At 44.8% G+C, this 18,644-nt stretch overlaps 1 protein-coding gene across 5 annotated transcripts in view; it reads left to right on the top strand.

The window, feature by feature from the left end:
• Positions 1-18,644, top strand: part of SETBP1 (SET binding protein 1) — a 367,943-nt gene that overhangs the window by 266,145 nt on the left and 83,154 nt on the right. The gene's annotated exons all lie outside the window — the stretch shown is intronic.

Genomic DNA, 18,644 nt, shown 5'->3' with positions numbered 1-18,644 from the left:
TTCTGTCTGTGTTCTTACTGCCCTGGGCTTCTCGCAGTTATTTTCGCCACTTCTTGGTGCCTACCTCTGTGTTACAGGAGTTAATTCTCTCTTCAATGTTTTAATGACTCACAGTCGTTGGTGGCTTCTATGTCTACATGACTGTGTCTGTTGTCCCTGCACATCTTGTGGAATATCTTACCGGAACAGATCAGATTCTCAGCCGTTCACCTCCCTTCCAAACTTTGGCCTCTCCTCGCCTCTATTCTCAATGTTCCCTCTATTTCTGATACGCTCCAGAGAGCACCACATCCCATTCAAAGGTGGGAGGCTGAAGGTCTGAGAGACCTTCCAGAGACTTTACCTCAGTCAAGGTGTCGCTTCCATGAATGATACTGAGGGTCCTGCTTGGAAAAAAAAAAGCATCATTTCCTCACAGCTTCTCACAGCTTCTCTCCCTCCGTCTCTTTCCTCCTCCGCTCTGGATTCACTCCCTTAGCATCCCAGTGTCCTTTTTCACAGGAGCTAGTCATTTCCGAAATAGCTACAACTTATATAGAGATGTCACCCTTTAGCCCATTGAGGACCAGATTTAGGAGCTAAGTCAGGGGAGGACTTTGAGCATTGCCTGAGATCAGAGCTGATGGAAGTCATTACCGTTATGGAGACAGAAATTAGAGCCCTCATTTAGCGGCACGCTCCATTTCTTCTTTCCTGCTTGGAAAAGCATCCATTCTCCAAGCCCCCTGCCCTGCAGAGCGATGCACTGTCTTGTTAGCCCCCTTACAACACACCTAGAGCTTAGAAGTCACAAAGGCTCTTCACCATTTTTCTGCATTTTACTCCTTTTGCTTTGTTTGTTTGTTTCAGAAGGCAGTGGCTCTTCTGACCTATTTTCTAAATGGATACCATCTGCTTAATCTCCATTTATAAAAATGCTTGCCTGGCACCAAATAATGATAACTAGTGGGAAGGTGCCATCCACAGACTCCCAAAGTTGGAAGAAGCCTGATGGGGGCTCATGTGCACCTCTCTCACCAGGCATCACCCCTTCTCGTAGCCTGACAGGCTGCAGAGTCCCCGAAGAGCAAACCTGTCCAAGTTTGACAACACATAGTTAGAACGATGCCACGTGCTCTCAAAGCCAACTTCTTAGCTGGTGGAAGGGGTCTCTGGTTGAGTTATGTTCTTCCTGTTCAGACCACAGAATAATTTTTGCATGCTTTGACCTCATATTTAGACATCTTAACCATTGCTATCCAGGCTCCCATCAGATGTTGGAGAAACACTGTAAAGAGTCAATTTACCTATGTTACCTCTTAGTCTAATGCTGCTATGAGTCAAGGTAGCCATCCCGGGTCCCCAGATATCAGTCAGTTTCCTCATGATGAATGGATGCTGAAAATGAATCCTTAGCTCACCTCTCCGATATCAGAATCCTGCCATGCATGCAGGTGGCTGGATTTCCTTGAGCCTGTTTGACTCTCTACCCCTTCTTGTGGCTTCTGTCTTGCCCTTTGCCAGCTCCTCTTATCGGCATCGTGGGGCATTTGGGGAGTCAGTCGCTGTTGTTACTCATAGGCAGGAAATGGATGCCCAAGCCAAAAATAAGACAAAACCCTCCTTCAAGCAAGCATCCAGATGAGGGAATTAACCACATAGATGAGATGACATGAAAACTATACAAAAGGAAATAAATAAAATCTTTAAAAAAAAAAAAACCAACTATACAAAAGAAAATGTGCGGAGTACATTTTCTACAAATGGAAGAAAAGGAGGAAGACTCAAGGGAGGAGAAAGTTAAGGCCAGGAAAAAAAATAGTGAAAAATAAAAAGCTGATGAAGTGTAGTCTGTTTAATCTTAATCCAAGTTGAATTCTGGGTCATTCTGTGGGAGGAAATGAGAGATAAATTAGCTAATGGCTGCTGTGTGGTTTAACAGGATCATGCGCACCTGGCCTGGTCTTGTCTCCCACACTAACCAGCTGGAAGACCTCTTCATCTTTCTCACCCTCTGTTTTCCCAGGTGAGACTCTGGTAGGAAAAGCTCTGACCAGACCTGACAGTCTCAGATTCTCAAAGTCTCAAGTTTACACAAGGCCGTGTTTGAGCGCAAACACACGCACACATGCACATGCACACGCAGATTGGACACGTAGGAAGAAAACTCTCAAGTTATTGGCCAAGTTGGCCGATTAATTAGCTGTGCAATGAGATTTCACAACAGATCTCTCAGGTCCACGTATTAAATTTTGTGACTCACCCCATTCGTCTTTGGCTCCAGCCACTTCATCCAGCCATTTGATGTCACCTTTCAGAAAAGATGGCATTCTCCCTACCTGGACCCCGCCAACCGATTAACTCACTCCTTGTGTATGCAGCAGCCACAGTCATCACCTTAGCAAAAAGGATAGAGCATGCATGCGACCCCCTGCGTGGGAACCGACAGAGCAGGCTTGCCTTTGCCTAGACTCCAAAGTAAAAGAATCGTAACAATGTAGCAGAAACATCTCATTTTGCTTATGAGCACACTGAGTCTTAAGAAGGTCAAGTGACTCATGCAATGATACATATCTAATTGGTAAAAGAGCTCAGACCTGGAAGCTAACAGCAGGGAGAGGAGAAGGCAGAGAGAGAGAGAATAAAAGAAGAAGAAAAAAAAAACTAGAAAGGTGAGTTGTGGGAGAGATGTTAAGCTATATGTTTTCTTTTGCTGTGAGCTGTTGTAAAAGGTAAGCATCTATTGGACAATAATTTGGTTTCCAGGCTGTCTCTGGAGACCCATGTTTGGGACTGGAAACAATCTTTGTGGGCTCTGATGGAAGTCATTTTTTTTCCTTTCCTGTCTTAACAATTGCACATACTTATTTTATCGGGCCTCCCAAGGTTCCTCCTAAGGTTTTCTCTTGGAAACCGGGAATTAATCAAATTAAATGTTGTGACCCATAACTTTCTGGCAATGAAAGAAAAAAAATCTTAGACTCCCAGCATCTCTTTTTCCACATTAAAATCAGAAATCAAGCCATTCTGCCTTTGGAGCAAGAAATCCCCAGGCCATTTATCTTCCCACAGTTGGCAAACGTTCCACTGTCCTGTTGGAAGTTTTTATTTATACCTTTGTGGCTGTGGGGAATTATGCAGATTCAGGTGTGGGCGCAGAGAACTTACAGTTTCGACAGACTTGGCTTTGATACAGCATGGAGCCTTTCTCAAGAAGGCTAGAGAAATCAATAAAGCACGCTTTAAAGACTGGCAGGCCAGTGGGCAGAGGTGAGGATGGTGTCTTTGGAAGGACCCTCCAGCAACCCACCTCTTTCATTCTACAAATTAACAGGGATGGGAATGAATACTTGCTAGGATTATAGCACAGGCTCGTGCCAATATTTTGCTCAGTGCGATTGACTGAAGCCAAGGGCAGGCGGTGATAAAGACAAGGGAAGATGTAAAATGGATTTCTTTGGTCACACACACACACACACACACACACACGACTTGATGCAGTCCTGGGGTGGGGAGAAATTCAAGGATTAGTAACTGGATGCTTTTGCCCTCAAGGAGATTATAATCCCGAAGTCTCTCCTATTAATGCAGAGGAGGAAACCAGATGGAACTAATTCTACAAGGCAGATGGTAAGGGCCATCTGAGAGCCTTAGAAGAAGTGCTGGGGCTGCCTGGGGTGCGGGGTGGGGGGGAGGGACGGTGTGTGTGTGTGAGCCATCTCCATGTTTTCCTTGGGAGTAGAGAAGTGGAATCAGAGATGCTTCTTCTTCTTTTTTTTTTTTTTTTAATTTTTTTTTCAGTGTTCCAAACTTCATTGTTTATGCACCGGATGCTTCTTTGAAGTGGCTGCCATTTTAAGATGGATCTTGAAGGATGGAGGAGGCTTTTGGAGATTGGAGATGGTAGGGACGTGGGGGGGAGGCACAGTGCAGAAAGGAAACCATGTAAATAAAGGTATTTAGGTAGAAGTACCCAAGATCTATTTGAGAAATAGGGCTTATTCCGGACTTATCGAGGTTAGGATCTGCAGCTGGGGATCAAGGCAGAGAAGGTCAGAAGACAGTGTTGTCCTCCTGAGTTAGAGGGGTTTTGCCCTATACCACCAGGCATGTGCTTATGGTATGGGACTTCTACTTCATCAAGGCAGTGGGAAGTCATTTTTAAAATAGGCAAAATCGTGGGGCGCCTGGGTGGCTCAGTGGGTTAAAGCCTTTGCCTTCCGCTCAGGTCATGATCCCAGAGTCTGGGATCGAGCCCTGCATCAGGCTCTCTGCTCAGCAGGGAGCCTGCTTCCCCTGCTCTCTCTGCCTGCCTCTCTGCTTACTTGTGATCTCTATCTGCCCCCCCAAAAAAATCTTAAAATAGGCAAAATCATGAAATGACCAAATTATACTTTGTCTTTCTTTCCTGACCCCACTTTCTCCCCTCCCCAGTCAAGGTTGGGTGAACTTTGCACTCTTCATACAGTATTATAATTAGCCATTCTTGTTTGCCTTTCCTTCCCCAGCCTAGCACCCACATTATAAGTGTCTAAAGATTTCATTACTCAGGTACACAAGCAAAAAATAATAATGAGTCATTCTTGATTCATCTCTCTCCCTCTCTAGCTAAAGTCAAAGATGATTCCGATATGTTAGCCCCAGATAACTGTAGTCTATGAACAGAATTACAGAAATCAGGAAGGAGTCTGGTTGGTGTACAAGGAAATGAATTGTAAAGGCAACAGTTGACAGTTCTATACAGAGCAAGAGAGACAATTACAGGGAATAAAGAAAAGAGGGTGGAGGGGAGGGACCCTGTGGCCCACCTTAAAGAGAGAAGCAGAATCAGAAGAGATTGGGAAAGATGCAGAGAAGAAATGTTGGAAGTGTTGAAAGAAAACCAGGGAGTCAAGGAAGAGTGAATTAAGAAGAATGGGGTTGGCCACCAGGACCAGAAGCTGCAGAGTTTATGGGCGATGAGGATATGTATGAACAGATCCGTGACCCCAACGCAACAGAAAAACTCAGTCTTACTTATTTAGTGCCCCGTATAGTTAAGGCTTGGTGGGTTAGATGCCAAATCCAGGTGAGAAGGAGTTAACAATGGGTGATGAGAAAATGGGGCTTCAGGTGCAGAAAGGGAAACTTTGCTGTGGTTCTAGCCATGCTCCAGCCTCCAAGGACTCTTTATGTCTTAGGTCAGCCTTCGGTGGGAGGCGGCACAGCCAATTTTAGTAGGTCGTTAAGTCTAATGTCCCCCAGTTGTGGGAGCCTGAAAATAATGCCTGAACCTTTTTTTTTTTCTTAAAGATTTTATTTATTTATTTGTCAGAGACAGGGGGAGAGAGAGCGAGTGAGCACAGGCAGACAGAGAGGCAGGCAGAGGCAGAGGGAGAAGCAGGCTCCCTGCCAAGCAAGGAGCGCGATGCGGGACTCGATCCCAGAACCCTGGGATCATGACCTGAGCCGAAGGCAGTGGCTTAACCTACTGAGCCACCCAGGCGTCCCTAATGCCTGAACCTTTTATGCTGTGTCGTTCTGCCTTCCTGTGAAGTCCATGCATAGAAAAGATAAAGACTATAGTACTTGAAAAGAGGTAAGAAGGTCTAGGCCAGCTCCCCCTTCTCTGCCCCACAGACACACAAGCACTTAATTTCTGATCATGGTAATATCTATTTGAAAACTCCTCCCTGCGGTACTAGGGTGGAAGGAGTGCTTGTTGGCTGTGCTCCCGAGAACATGTGGAAGAACAGTCCTGCTAACCCCAGGTTCTGATAAATGAATCTTTTATTGACCATTTACTATGTGCAAAGTATTACAGAGTAAAACCCAACTGTTGCTCTTCCAGAGGTCTTCACTACTTTGTAGAATGAAATATATATGATGCTTCATAAAAAGCCTATATGCTCAAAAATGATGTGAGCTCTTCAGTTACTTAATATATACCACAGAGCCAGGGACGGTCAGAGAGACCAGAAGAGAAGAAAAAAGCAAGGGAGGGCTCCTCCTTCCCTCAGTCCCTTATACTATACTGAAAAGAGGCTAATTGGGTGTACCTGAAACAACCAGGGAGTACATGCAGACCATATTTCATCCATGCTAACGCAGTGGCCAGCAGTGGGGGCTATAGGGATCCAGGGTCAGGAAAGATAATCGTGTTCAAAAGGCAAAATCCTGGAGCTGGACCTTGGAGAATGGGAGCGTGGTGGTGAGTGTGGCCTCAGGCAGTACACGAAAGGCTCCTGCCTAAACTGAAGGTAGCAGTTGGGTGGGGAAGGGTTTTTAAGAGGCACAGCTGCCATCAAGGGATGCGGAACTGCGTCGCGGAGGCAGGGGGCAGACACACTGACGTGCAAGGGTGCTGGGCATAGAGGACATTGAGCTTGGTGCTAGGTGCCGGGCGAAATAATGAAGTCCCAGGAAACATGACCATCCCCCAAGACCTTGCAAAGCTCTCAGGGGACAAGAGATGGATAGATACACATCCTCAAGGTAATTAGACTAGTGAAAGTCCATACATTTCATCACTAGAAATAAAAACCCATTCTACAAGAAGAAAGGATCCATAAAGTAACTTTCAGAATAGTGAGCTGCACATTGTAAAAGCAAGTCGGTGTTGGTGTTTGCCCCATTCCATAAGGATTCAGAACAAGTCGGAGGCATTAGGAGGGGCTCAGTCAGGTAGAGCGAGCGTGTCCCTCGGGCAGCCGCTGCCATGGTTTTTACACTCTTCCTTCCGTGAAGGGGCTGGGGAGACTGGGAAGGTGGGCAGTGAGTCCATGCAGAGATGGGGCTCCCCTCGGGGCTCCCCTCGTTGATGGAGGATCTAAGGACACAGAGAGATGAAAAGCTTTCCCCGAGGCTGCATGCCCGTCATCCTTACATCCGAACAGGGTGCTCTGCTCTTCAAAGTGCATTTCCTTACTTTTATTTGATCTTCTGTGCCCACTGAGGTTTGCAGATAGATGTTGTGCTCCCCCTTGACAGGCAAGGAAATCAAAACCCAGAGGGTGAAAGTCTTTGTCCAAAGTCACTGAGTCAGTCTTGCACAGAAAAAGTGCTGGGCCCCTGTTTTCCTGATTTTGCTCATCAACTCCCTTTTTCCACCAGACTTTCTGTGTCTTTGACAAGGTCAATAATATGACTCAGCTTCTGAGTTATCCTTAAAATACTCTTGCCAGTGGATTAAATGGGGGAGCCCAGAATAAAGCACTAGCAATTTGGTGTCGGCTAAAATTAGTTTTTTATATAGGAGGAGCTCTTTGGAGCCAGGATCAGCCAAGCCCAGGGAGTGAGGTTGGTTCTGTGTTCAGAGCCCAGGCAATAGATTCCCTAGATGGAGCATAGATACCCCTGAAATTCACAAAGGGCACACAAAGGAGGAACAAGAATGTTCTTCTTCACTAAATCACGAAACTCTTAACATTTTTTATAAAAGATTTTATTTATTTATTTATGAGAGAGTGAGAGAACACAGGAGAGGTCAGAGGGAGAAGCAGATTCCCTGCTGGGCAGGGAGCCCACGTGGGACTCGATCCCAGGACTCCAGGTTCATGACCTGAGCCATAGACAATTGCTTAACCAACTGAGCCACCCAGGCACCCAACATTTTGTTGTTCTAAAGAAAAGTTTTACACAGCTTAAGGGACTTACACAATTCCTAGTAAACATACAGAAACTTTCATCTTGAGAGTAATAAATGCCAAAGATGAAAACAGAGTGGAACAAATCATTAAGGAAACCATGGGTGTAGTGCTCTATCTCAGAAGTTTGGGAAACTGATAGACAGGAGACCTTATCCCCTTTCTAATGTCCATGAGAACTTGAGATGTGGGCTGAAAGAACCATTGTCCTAAACCAGTTTTTCATGTCTTGTATCCCAAGACCAGGAGGCCAAAAGGGTTCTCTTACAGAATATATCTTTTGTACTGTTAGTTACATTTTGCTTCATTTATTTACTCTGATCACACAATTAAAAAAGTATCAAGTGGCTAAAATGTATAAGACATACTACTGGGCAATGTTATGACTATACATGCACAAGGGATACCTTGTTGTCCTCGGGTAGAGATGTCATAGTCCTAGAAGTCTGTGTTAGCGTGTCTTCTACGAAATAATGATCCCCTTTCATGCTAGGTACTGTTTTTCTCTTTTGAGGTCCCAACAACAACAATAAAATTGGATTCCCCATGCATAGAATAAAGCAAATGAGCATTTGGAAAAAACATTTATTATTTCTTTCATTAATGAAAACCAGATACTTTTTAGTGTAGAAAATGTGGAAAATTTAGGAAACCATGTATAAAAAAAATGAAATCACCTATAATCCAATGAAATAACCGTTATGCTAATGTAGCTGCAGGGGTCCCAGCTAATGGTCACTGTTTGCCTGGCTTCCTTTCCTTTCTGCCCCCCCCGGCCTCAGGAGAAGCTAGAGAAAGTCAAACCCACGCTCCCCTCCGCCATTTTCTCTCCTCTTTCTCCACTCTCCCCACTGCCACTTTGGTCGCCTGGTCTTTTCAACTTCCTCTCAAGTACCTTCCCAGAATTGACCAACTTTTCCTTCTACATTCTATGCCGTTGCCCTAAGAGGGGATTATATATTTTTTTAAACAAATGCAGCAGCAATTGGGCATGAAAACCATCCAGATTTCCACACTGTCTTACTTAAGATCTCCACAAGAATCGAAGTGCCAGGACAACCGGGAAGGGGACAAATTAGTCCCGGCTGAAAATGGTTGCCAAAATGCTATCCCGAGAATCGCTGAGTGTTGAGTGTTTCTTCTCAGATCAGACTCTGACCAGGACGTGGGGGGCGGGATGCGATAAGTTTTCCAGAGCTTGAGACCCGCAGCTCCACACCGCAGTGCGGGATGCAGCCAGTCGGTGAGGGTTGTGAGCGCCATGCCCGCTGTGCCGGCAGGTACACAAGAATAGGCCCCGTTGTCAGTGCTCTAATTGGTCAGTTTTGCTGTCATTCATTCTGTGAGTATGTAAAGGGAAGGAGTCAGTTATTATAGGTTTAGGACGCAAAGGCCTACCTCATACTTGTTCATTTTCCTTCCTTGTATACCTACGATTTTCCTAAATTGAGATTTGCCGTAAATCCAATTTTGTTTTCTCTTCAATTCCTCCTTAACCTCCTCAGCATCTCCCTGTGCTATAAGCTGGGCATCAGGCAAAAGAGAAGACAATATCTTCCAGGAGATTTTTGAAGTCCTCATGGATACTGCAAATAAAATTATATTTTATCAAATAAAGTAGCTAAAAGAACTTTTCTCACAGACTTTTCCTCCATTATTTTTCTAGTTCCAGTTGATATTAGTTATAATAGAGGAAAATCTGTCCCAGTGGTCTTCAAGAGGAGAATCTTGTTTCTGGGTTTCTCCTCTTGTTACTGGGGAGGGCTCTGAGCAATGCCTCCGCCCAGGAAGTGCACCAGCACAGCAGGTCAATGCCGCCTGCGTGGTGAAGTTCCTTAGACCCCAGAAATTCGCGTGGGCAGACTGTCCTTCCACAAGGTCAGAGTTGCACCTCTTGGTCCCTAGTGCCGCTCCTCTACTTCGTTTTTCATTTTGTTGATCCTTTTGGCAGTAATCAACTCAGAGCAAAATCTAATTGCATCCATCTTCCCCTTAAGGCTCTAACTAAACAAATATATTAATTATTGAAATAGAAAAAGAAGAATGGAGTCGTTTTTCATGAAAGATCTAGGAAGACAGCCATAGGTAAATGAATAAATGATGCCAGATGTAGAAATAAAAATTCCTATGGCGCAAAATCCCAAATTCTTTATCTGACTTCAAAGTGCCTACATTACCTATAGTCACTGCCTCGCCTTGTCTCCTGATCATTTTCGGCTTATTCCCTTGGCTGTGAGTTCTGCTAAATCTCCTCCTTATCCTACAGAAAATACTGTAATTAACCCTTCATCCAAATCTCCAACCACCACATTGCCTCCCTCACACAGAACATCCTCTTCTTTTCCATCTGGCTTCTGAGCTTACCTAGTCATTTTCTTAGCCATTCTAGCCTCTCTCTGATATAACCCTGAAGTCTTTACTTTATTTCAGGGTTATAGTGTGACTCTCCTATGCCACCTCAAAAGAACCAAAAAACAGAAAAACAAAACAAAACAAAAACAAAAAACAAAAAAAGCCTCTCGGGAGTTAAGGGCTCTCAGATGTAGATAGATTTGGATGCTAAATCCCCCACTTACTGTTCCTGTGACCTTGGACACTGTAGCCTTTTTGATCCTCCTTTTCCTCATCTGAAAAATGAGGCTATTAATACCCACCTGGCAGAGTTTTCTGAGAGTCAAATAAAAGCAGAATATACCCAGGAGCATCCAACACACTGCTTACTACGTGATTGTTAATAATGTTCATTTCCTTTCACTTCCACTTTGGATAATATATTCAAGCACAGAAAATACAACCCCGCAGATTGCGATAGAAGTCTTCTTTAAACAGCAGGCTTTCCCTCCCAATTATGCTCTTACTGGGATCAGTTAAATCCCTTTCTGAACACACATACACACACACAGAGGGCAGACATCAGCCGGACCACCGTAGTATTTGATGACAAAGATAAGGTGTCAGGATTATACAGTTATGGTGAATAAGTAACAAAATACACATTTCACCCAAAGTTCCCTTGAAAGGGGTGCCAATTTCAATCCTCTGGCATTTGGTCCTGTCACAGCAAGAGTTTGTTAGCGCTATTCAGCAGCACCTGTTTTGTAGACCAATTTATCTACTAACCCCAGACATAAAAATGCAATGAGAGAGAGCGGGAGATTTGTATTCGTCTTCTATTGTTGCTGTAACAATTTATCACAAATGTAGCAGCTTGAAACAACACAGATGTATTATCTCACAGTTTCTGTAGGCTGTTGGTCCCGGAGGCTCAGCGGGGTCCTCTGCTTAAGAGTCTCATGGGGCTGAAATCTAGGGGTGGGCAGGGCTGTGTTCCTTACTGAAGGTTCTAGGGTAGGATCCGCTTCCATCTCATTCAAGGGACCCATTCAATTCCTTGTCCTTTTAGAACCGTGACCCCTGCTGGCTGTTTCCAGGGCTGGTCTTTTCTTCTAGAAGCAACCCACATCCCTTAGACCTTTCTGTCTGCAGAGAGTCCAATCTCTCTGACTTTTTCTTTTCTCTCATCTCTCTGAGCCCCAAACATTGCTTCTCCCTCCATGCCCCAGGCCTAGGGCATCCCGCCTTTCCCCAAGCACAGTCACCAAATGCTTCCAGACCTTCTGCCTTCACGTGTGCTATTTCTTTCTCCCGGGACACCCTCCAGAGGGGAAGACACTCACATGTGCTTTGTGACCGACTACCTATGTTATTTGTAGACTTCTCTTTGTGATCTGGTAGAAGAAGGTCTACCTTGTGTGTAATTTTGGAAATGCAATTTTTAAAAAGTCTATTATCCAACCTCACATTGCTAAACTGAATGGCAAAGAAATCAGAAGGGAGATTGTTCATTTTTAGACTGGAGTAGCTCATGCAATGCTTCTCCAAGGAGGTGTTCTCCTACCGGGACCTGGAAGAAATGGTTGGACTGAGACAGATGAGAAGCAGAGAGGAACAACTTGAGGAGAAATATGAATAAATGTGTAGTATTTGTCGAAAAAAGGGTCATGTTCCGTCATTACATATATATTTTAAAACTTTGGGGAATATAAAAATGAACAAGGTAAGGCTCCTGTATTCAACAAGTTTATAGTCTTCTAGTTGATACTGAACAGGGAGAAAAAAAAAAGCAAATGAAATAATTAAGTCACAAAACGTGGTAAGTTTAGCAAGAACTGGCAAGACCAGCGGGTCCTGGTCAACTTGATGGACTAACCATAGGGGACAGCTGGCGAGAACGGCTGTCTGGGGAGGTGTGGCTTTATCAGATTTCTGCTTGCCTTGTGCTAGGTTTCAGTTAGATGCCACCAGCAAGAGGGGATGTCCAGGATCAAAGAAATGGCATGGTGGTGCCTTGTGCAGATTAGTCTGGCCATGATATGTCTGACCTTGATCATTTAAGTAGTTCCAGGCCATCCTGCAATTCTGTGATATGTCTGAGTAGCTTAACAAACCCTTTCACATAAGCAGGTGATGGTGGCTTTTCCCACTAATCCCTGCTGGCATGATTGAGTCATAATGACTTGCTCTTTGCTCTTGCCGCAGTGGGCTAACCAGCAGCCAGAACCTCTGTGTGTAATCCAGGCACGGCTCGCCCGCCTGGAGGAGGTGGCTCGGAATGTGTATTCAATCAAACCATTTCTCACTCTTAATTTCTTTTCACAGTTCGCAATCTGTGTTTTATTCCATGTGAAAAGGAAAATAACTCTCCCGCTTGGATTTCTTGCTGACATTTCTCTTTGGTGGAGGTCAAGTGTGTGTGTGTGTGTGTGTGTTAGGGGGGAGTTTGTTCTGAATGCTTTCTATGCCTCATAATACAGCTCTGTGGCATTTTCATAAAATACCAACCACCAAAATTCTAGTAATCACAAAAACGTGTGCTTTCTCCTTATATCCACTGAAATTCTTTCTCTCATTAAAAAAAAAGTTCAGAAATTAAATTAGAAAGCTAAACTTGATATCTTTAAATTCTTTTGGTTTCAAGAAGGAAAAAAAAAGCTAGTTTTTCTGATTTCTCTTCAGCTGAATGTTACTCCTGAATGGGAAAAATTGTACAAAAAGTCTGAAGAATTGTGACTCCGACATGAGAGGAGGATTTGTATTTCCTTGCTATTAAATGAGAAGAAGAAGAAGCCCACAGTTATGTCTAATCTTCAGGAACGCAGTGCCCTGTCCAACCCACAAACTGTTGGCAGTATCCGAACGCTACACAAAATGTTCTTTTAAGCTTTGCTACCCCTCTCCCAAAGCTTTCCTGTGAAGTTATAAATCTCAGGATTTAAAGACTCTTTTATTCAAATAAAGTATGGACATCAGGTTGGGCCCTTTGGCGTCCTTTCTGCTGGCTGTGTGCTGGAGAGCTGGTCCCAAGAAAAGCAGGCATTCTTAGCTGGCCGGGGCCTGGGTTTGACTTTACTTGTGAAATCCCATTTGTCTGTCCTCTACCAGGTACCTGCTCTGGGAAGCTGTGATTTACTAGCTCTGTGCCCAGAGGAAGTCTTGTCCAAGCCCTCATAACATCCTCTTGATTGTTTAGAAAATGAAATTGCTCTGAAGGTAGCCCCCGACCCCCTGCCCGCCCACTGCGTGCAGTTCCTCATCTTCTGGTTATAGCTGGCCTCCTGATTCTGTCTGCATGACACTCCCTTCAGCATCATCGCAGCGGGCAGATCTCTGTGTCCTCAGGTGTAGCTGTACCTGGAGGAATGCAGGACAACGTCCATTCAGGTTCAGATAGATAAGTAGATGCTCTGAAGCTGCCGCTGCCTTGAGTCAGAGAATCCCAATTCTCCATTTCTGGTTCTTTCGCCCTTTGGGATGGTGACTTCGAGTTTGCAGAGTATGTTTCTGCCCTTTCTCTCCGTGATCGTCACAGCCTCCTTTGCTGAGAACTCCTATTATGTCCTCAAGGAACAGGCTCAGTGGATTTGCTTAGGAACTCAGGCCAAAAAGGTGACAGGCACCTTCTGACTGAGAGCGGTGGGCTATCATTGGAAGGAACTAGAAAAAGAAAGAGGCTGGCCAAAACGAGAACTCCACCTCTGATTGCACAGGTTCAGACAGGGATAATAATGGATTCCAGCTCGTAGCATGCTTCTGCTTATAAAGTTGTCGCATAGTGTCTGACTCGGAAAAAATGCAGTAAGTATTGGTGCTTATAATTATTGTTATTATGAGGCACATATTATGCACTTATGGTATGCCATATTTTGTATACAGCAATTCCAGTTGGCTTTCAATCACAGAATGTATCACTGTTGGTATAATTTCAAATAACTGTAATTGTTTTTAAGCAAATATGTATTACGCATCTACTTTGCATCAGAGACTCTTAATATGCAAAGGCCCATATGACCCAGTCCCTGCTCTTCAGGGGTATCTATTTAGAGAGAGAGAGAGAGAGAGAGAGATACACATGGAGACGGAGAAGGAAGCTGGGATATTTTGGATGCTGACATGGTGTGTGCCCAGGGTTCAGCGGGGGCAAATGAAGATAGTTGTCCGTACTTCCTGGAGGGCAGAAAAGGAAGCTCTGAGGGTCAGGTGGCTGGGGAGAGAGGAAGGGCAGATTCAAGCATTGGCACAGCGGTGAGAATGAAGATTGGTATCGTGACGCAGCCTGCCTTGTTAGGGACGGGAGGGTGCTGGGGTGGCTGCACATGGATTGAGAGGGGAGGGGAGGCCAGAGGCGATCTGGAGAGGGAGGCAAAGAGGAGGGACTGCTCTGCGAGGGCTTTGGACTCTTGACCCTGTACCTTGGGATGCCATCAAAGATTTTAGAGTGGCAGGGGTGCAGGGTAGGGCGATTGGTATTCCCAGAGTTGCACTTTAGAACATGGTTTTCAAAACTGTCTGTGTTCGAGGACCACAGGGCTGTGGAAGCATGGAGAGCGAGGTTGGAAGAAGGAGGTATCTAGATTTCTTCACCTTGTTTACCTTGGTGCTTTCACTACATAAAAGGCTTTGAGGTTTTTAAATGAAGGCCCAGAGAGGTTCTCCGCTGATTCAGATCTGGTACACCAATCTGCTCGACTGATGTGGCCTGGTGAGCCCAGCCCAGGTGAGGTGATTAGATCTACCAGAGCCTGGTTGAACAAAACCTAACTGAGCAACAAATACATAGACAAGGGGAAGGGGTAGGACCTGGTCTTTTTAAAATAAAATAAAATTTTTAAATAGAAACCATCACAAGCAAGAGCAAGGTGAGTCAAGAGTAGATTAATTTCATCTAACACAGACCTTTTATAAATTTCATTTTCCTTTCAAATATAAAATGTGCTACATGGAAAAAATGAAAAGCAGTACGACAAAGGTACCTAAGTAAAAAGACTAAATTAACCTGCGAGGGGCTGTCCTTAAAAATCGGATTACTGTCTTTTTGCCGCTCACAAAGGCACTTGTAAAAATCCGATTTGACCGATACACATTTAGTAACTTCCATGTGTGTGGCCCTGTTATCGGTGTCACAAGGTGTATTAAAATCAGTAAGGGGCACAGAGATAGGATTGGAAGTCTTCAGATCCAAAGAGAGAGGCTCTCTTCCATTCAAATATTTGAATTTCTCTGAGCTTAAGAGCCCTTCTGTACTAAAGAAGAAATCCATCATTAAGAACCTGTCAACACTTCACCTGTGGGGACCAGTTCATTTACCATTTACAACAGAGACGGATTTTAGACTCAGTTCTACTCTCTTGTCAATTGATTGCCTTCCATGAAAATAACTTCACTTTTAAATACCATTTACAGTTTTTCCTCATGTTAGCTATCCAGTCATTTAATAAATGCATTAACTATTAAGTTACTAAAACTTTGCTTGTGGAAGATGTGCTTGAGACCGTATGATATCCTAAACTAATCCTTGGCAGTGACCAGCAGCCCAAGAAATCATCAGAAGTATTCCGTGGAAAAATAGTTGGATTATCAAATAAGTTTATTAAATACCAAAATAGAAAAAAATATATAATTTTCTACAACACAACATCTCGTAACTTTTAACGTACTTACGGGCAATGTGAATCCATCCGTAGAGGAAAAATCACTTTTTCCCAATGTAGCTGACTGTACAACTCTTCTTTTTCCAAATCCACCCACTCATATATCAAAGAATATTAACATTCTACAGAGATAGTTTGGAAAATGCTAATCTAGTTAAATGACCTAAGATTAAAAATGGCAGAATCAAAGCTCAGAGGGTCAAGCGTCGTAGCTGAGATGAAGCAGTAGTAGCAAAGCTGGGCCCAGAACACAGGTATACAGGTGCCAAGCCTGAGCCCCTTGCACGTTCCCTCTGCCTTGAGGAATTACTCCCCCAACCCTTATTGCCACCTTCAGTAGACTGGGTGTGGCTATCAGTCAGCACTGAGACCGGCTTTGGGAGAGGAACGTGTGTATATATACATCTGTTTACACATACGCACACACCAGAGCTCCTCGGGGCATCAGGGCTCCTTTCACGCAGCCCCAGGAAGTTCAGTGGGGCAGGAAGCAGGTGCACGGAACAGCAGACCACAGCCACAGTGGGTGTGGAGGTCCCTTGTTTGCGGTCCGCATTAACCTTGGGTTGTTGCAAAGGCCAAAGCTTGGCTCGCATTTGAGATCTGAAGCTCTGACATTCAGGAAGCTCCAAAGCAAATGAACCTGAGCGAGTAAATAATTAAACCACCCCCTCCCCCCACACACACACACAAAGCCAGTACTGGGGGGAAAAAAAATTGTTAGTGATCTGGTGTAAACTCCAGAAAGCCAGGCTGCAGGGAAATAATCTGGCCTTTACCCGCCTGTCTGTGCCTAGTCTGGGCACCAGAAGGCATCCAGAAGGACATTGGTGAGCCATCCCATGTGTGAGGGCTAAAAATGTTGAGACAGGGCCACGCCCGCCCCCCCCCCCCAGCTAAGATGTACTGCACAGGACAAGTAGGGAAATGACCCGTCATCACTGTGATGAGTAGATGTTAGGGGACCCCAGCTCTGTCCCTCACCAGCTGAGTGGTCTGGGCATGTCAGGCCCTCCCCTGTACTTCATGTCCTGTCGCTTACATCCACAATACATGTGAGATGGTACACTGTGTCCGAGATGTGCTGTGGTCTGAGCAGTGGCCTCAGAGCTTACCGTAGAGCAAGTGCTCAAAAAGGACTTCTGTGTTTATTGTTATTGATGTTGTTGTTGTTATTTTGTTGTTGTATTATTCTGGGGCCCACAGACCCTGAGGTTAAAAGAGAAAACATGGCCTTTGGAATCACAATACCTGCAACCTCCACATACAGAACAGACTCCCAACTCTGTAACTTACTGCCTCTGAGACCAAAGCATAAGACTTAACCTCTCTGTGCCTCAGTGTTCTTATCTGTAAGATGGGGGGGCATGGTGTGTCTGCTGGGACTTACTGTCAGGATTAAAAGAGCTGGTGTGCATGAAGAAAGAAGGAGAGCTTCTACAGGCAGCTCTTCTTCTCTCTGAGGTTTGTCCTATCTCAAACCCTGAAATGATCCCTTAACCTTCACTGTGGGGCCAGCTCAGGGCATGGAAAGGCTCCCGTGACCATCACGTGAAATGGTTCTAAAATTGTTCCCCCAAGCAGGTATTAGAAAAGAAAAGAAGGTGTCCCATCAGATTTTCCGATCCCAGCCAGGTAGAAAGAACCCACAGAAATATCTTTTGGACATGTTCCGGTCTATTTTGGTTGGAAATAGAAAAAGAAATAGAGGAAGTGTGTGTACACCACGACTGATATTTTGGGGAAAGAAAAAGCGGGGCGGGGGTGGAGGGGGAAGGACAGCAGATAAGTTTAATCTAAGTTTGGTTAGAAACTCTGGCCAGTGTTCAATCAAGAATGAGCACCGGCCAGGAAAACTCGCGGCAACTGGCAAATGTCCCAAATCATTCTGTAGGAGGAGGACCCACGGGTGGGGAAACGCTGCCTGATAGATGGATTGGATCGTGAATAAAATGCCGCCTTCCAGGCACTAGCCTTTGAATTACCCTGATATGTTGATTTAATTCAGATCCTTGATGTTTCCTGAACATTGACTTTTTAACTTTAATTGTCTTCTGATTTATTAGTAGATAGCTGTGCTTTTTATGTTTCCCTTGTAAAAGTTCAAACCTGGCTTCCCAGAAAGATCCTAGAACCTGGAGCAGAGCTTAGGGCCACGGAGCTCAATTCACAGGGACCCTTCGGGCCTGGACGGGCTAGTGCCCCTGATGCTTTAGCTCAGTGCCGCCCCCCCACCCCCAGCTAAGAGGGACTGTCCAAGGGAGCCACTTACTGCCGCTGCCAACAAGAAGCAACAGAGATGACCTGGAAAAATCTTCGCCAGGTCCCAGAGGACAGTCTGCCAACACTGAAAAGCTCAGTGGCATGGTACACCTTTCTGCATAAGGGCCATATACTCTCTCCCTGTTCTTGAGCCTGTTATTAACTACACAGCATCAAAAAAAACCTCCCATATCCCTAAAATAGATCCCCCCTCCCACCACAGCCTGGGCTGCACTCTACCCCTGGGCCAACACTAGTTTGGAAAGAGCCAGGGACAAAATAGCTCCATTATTCCTGCCCTTGCAGAGGAAACTGACAGTCACAATTGATGACATAAAACACTGAGACAGGCTCATATTTTAAGAGTGTCGATACCAACTTCACCCTCAGAGGTCCTGATTTCCAGAGGCACCAGATCAACGTTTATTGCAAGCCGGCTTCTTTTCTGTTCCCACTGCAGGAGGGGGCAAGAGAGAAACCAGAAGCTGGGCTTTCTAACAGGCGGTCCCGCCTCTGCAGAGAAAACAATGTCATTTTATCTTACGTCTTGTAGTGATAATAATCGCGAAGCCCAAAAGTCCCGAAGCACAAAAGGATGAGCGTTAGGAATCTAATGCTTGTATCTTAACACCACTCCATATTTACGGAGTTCTTACGGGGTTCATATTCACAGTGCCCTTCACCTCCTTTATCTGCCCTGATCTTTCTAATATCCCACTGAGATGGGTGGGGCTAAACATGATTAACCCCATGGAATAGATGAGACAAAATTTCAGAGGAGGACCATTCT

Source organism: Neovison vison, chromosome 3 (genome assembly GCF_020171115.1).
Source record: "Neovison vison isolate M4711 chromosome 3, ASM_NN_V1, whole genome shotgun sequence".
Lineage (NCBI taxonomy): Eukaryota > Metazoa > Chordata > Mammalia > Carnivora > Mustelidae > Neogale > Neogale vison.
This window is presented reverse-complemented; position numbering and strand designations above follow the sequence as displayed.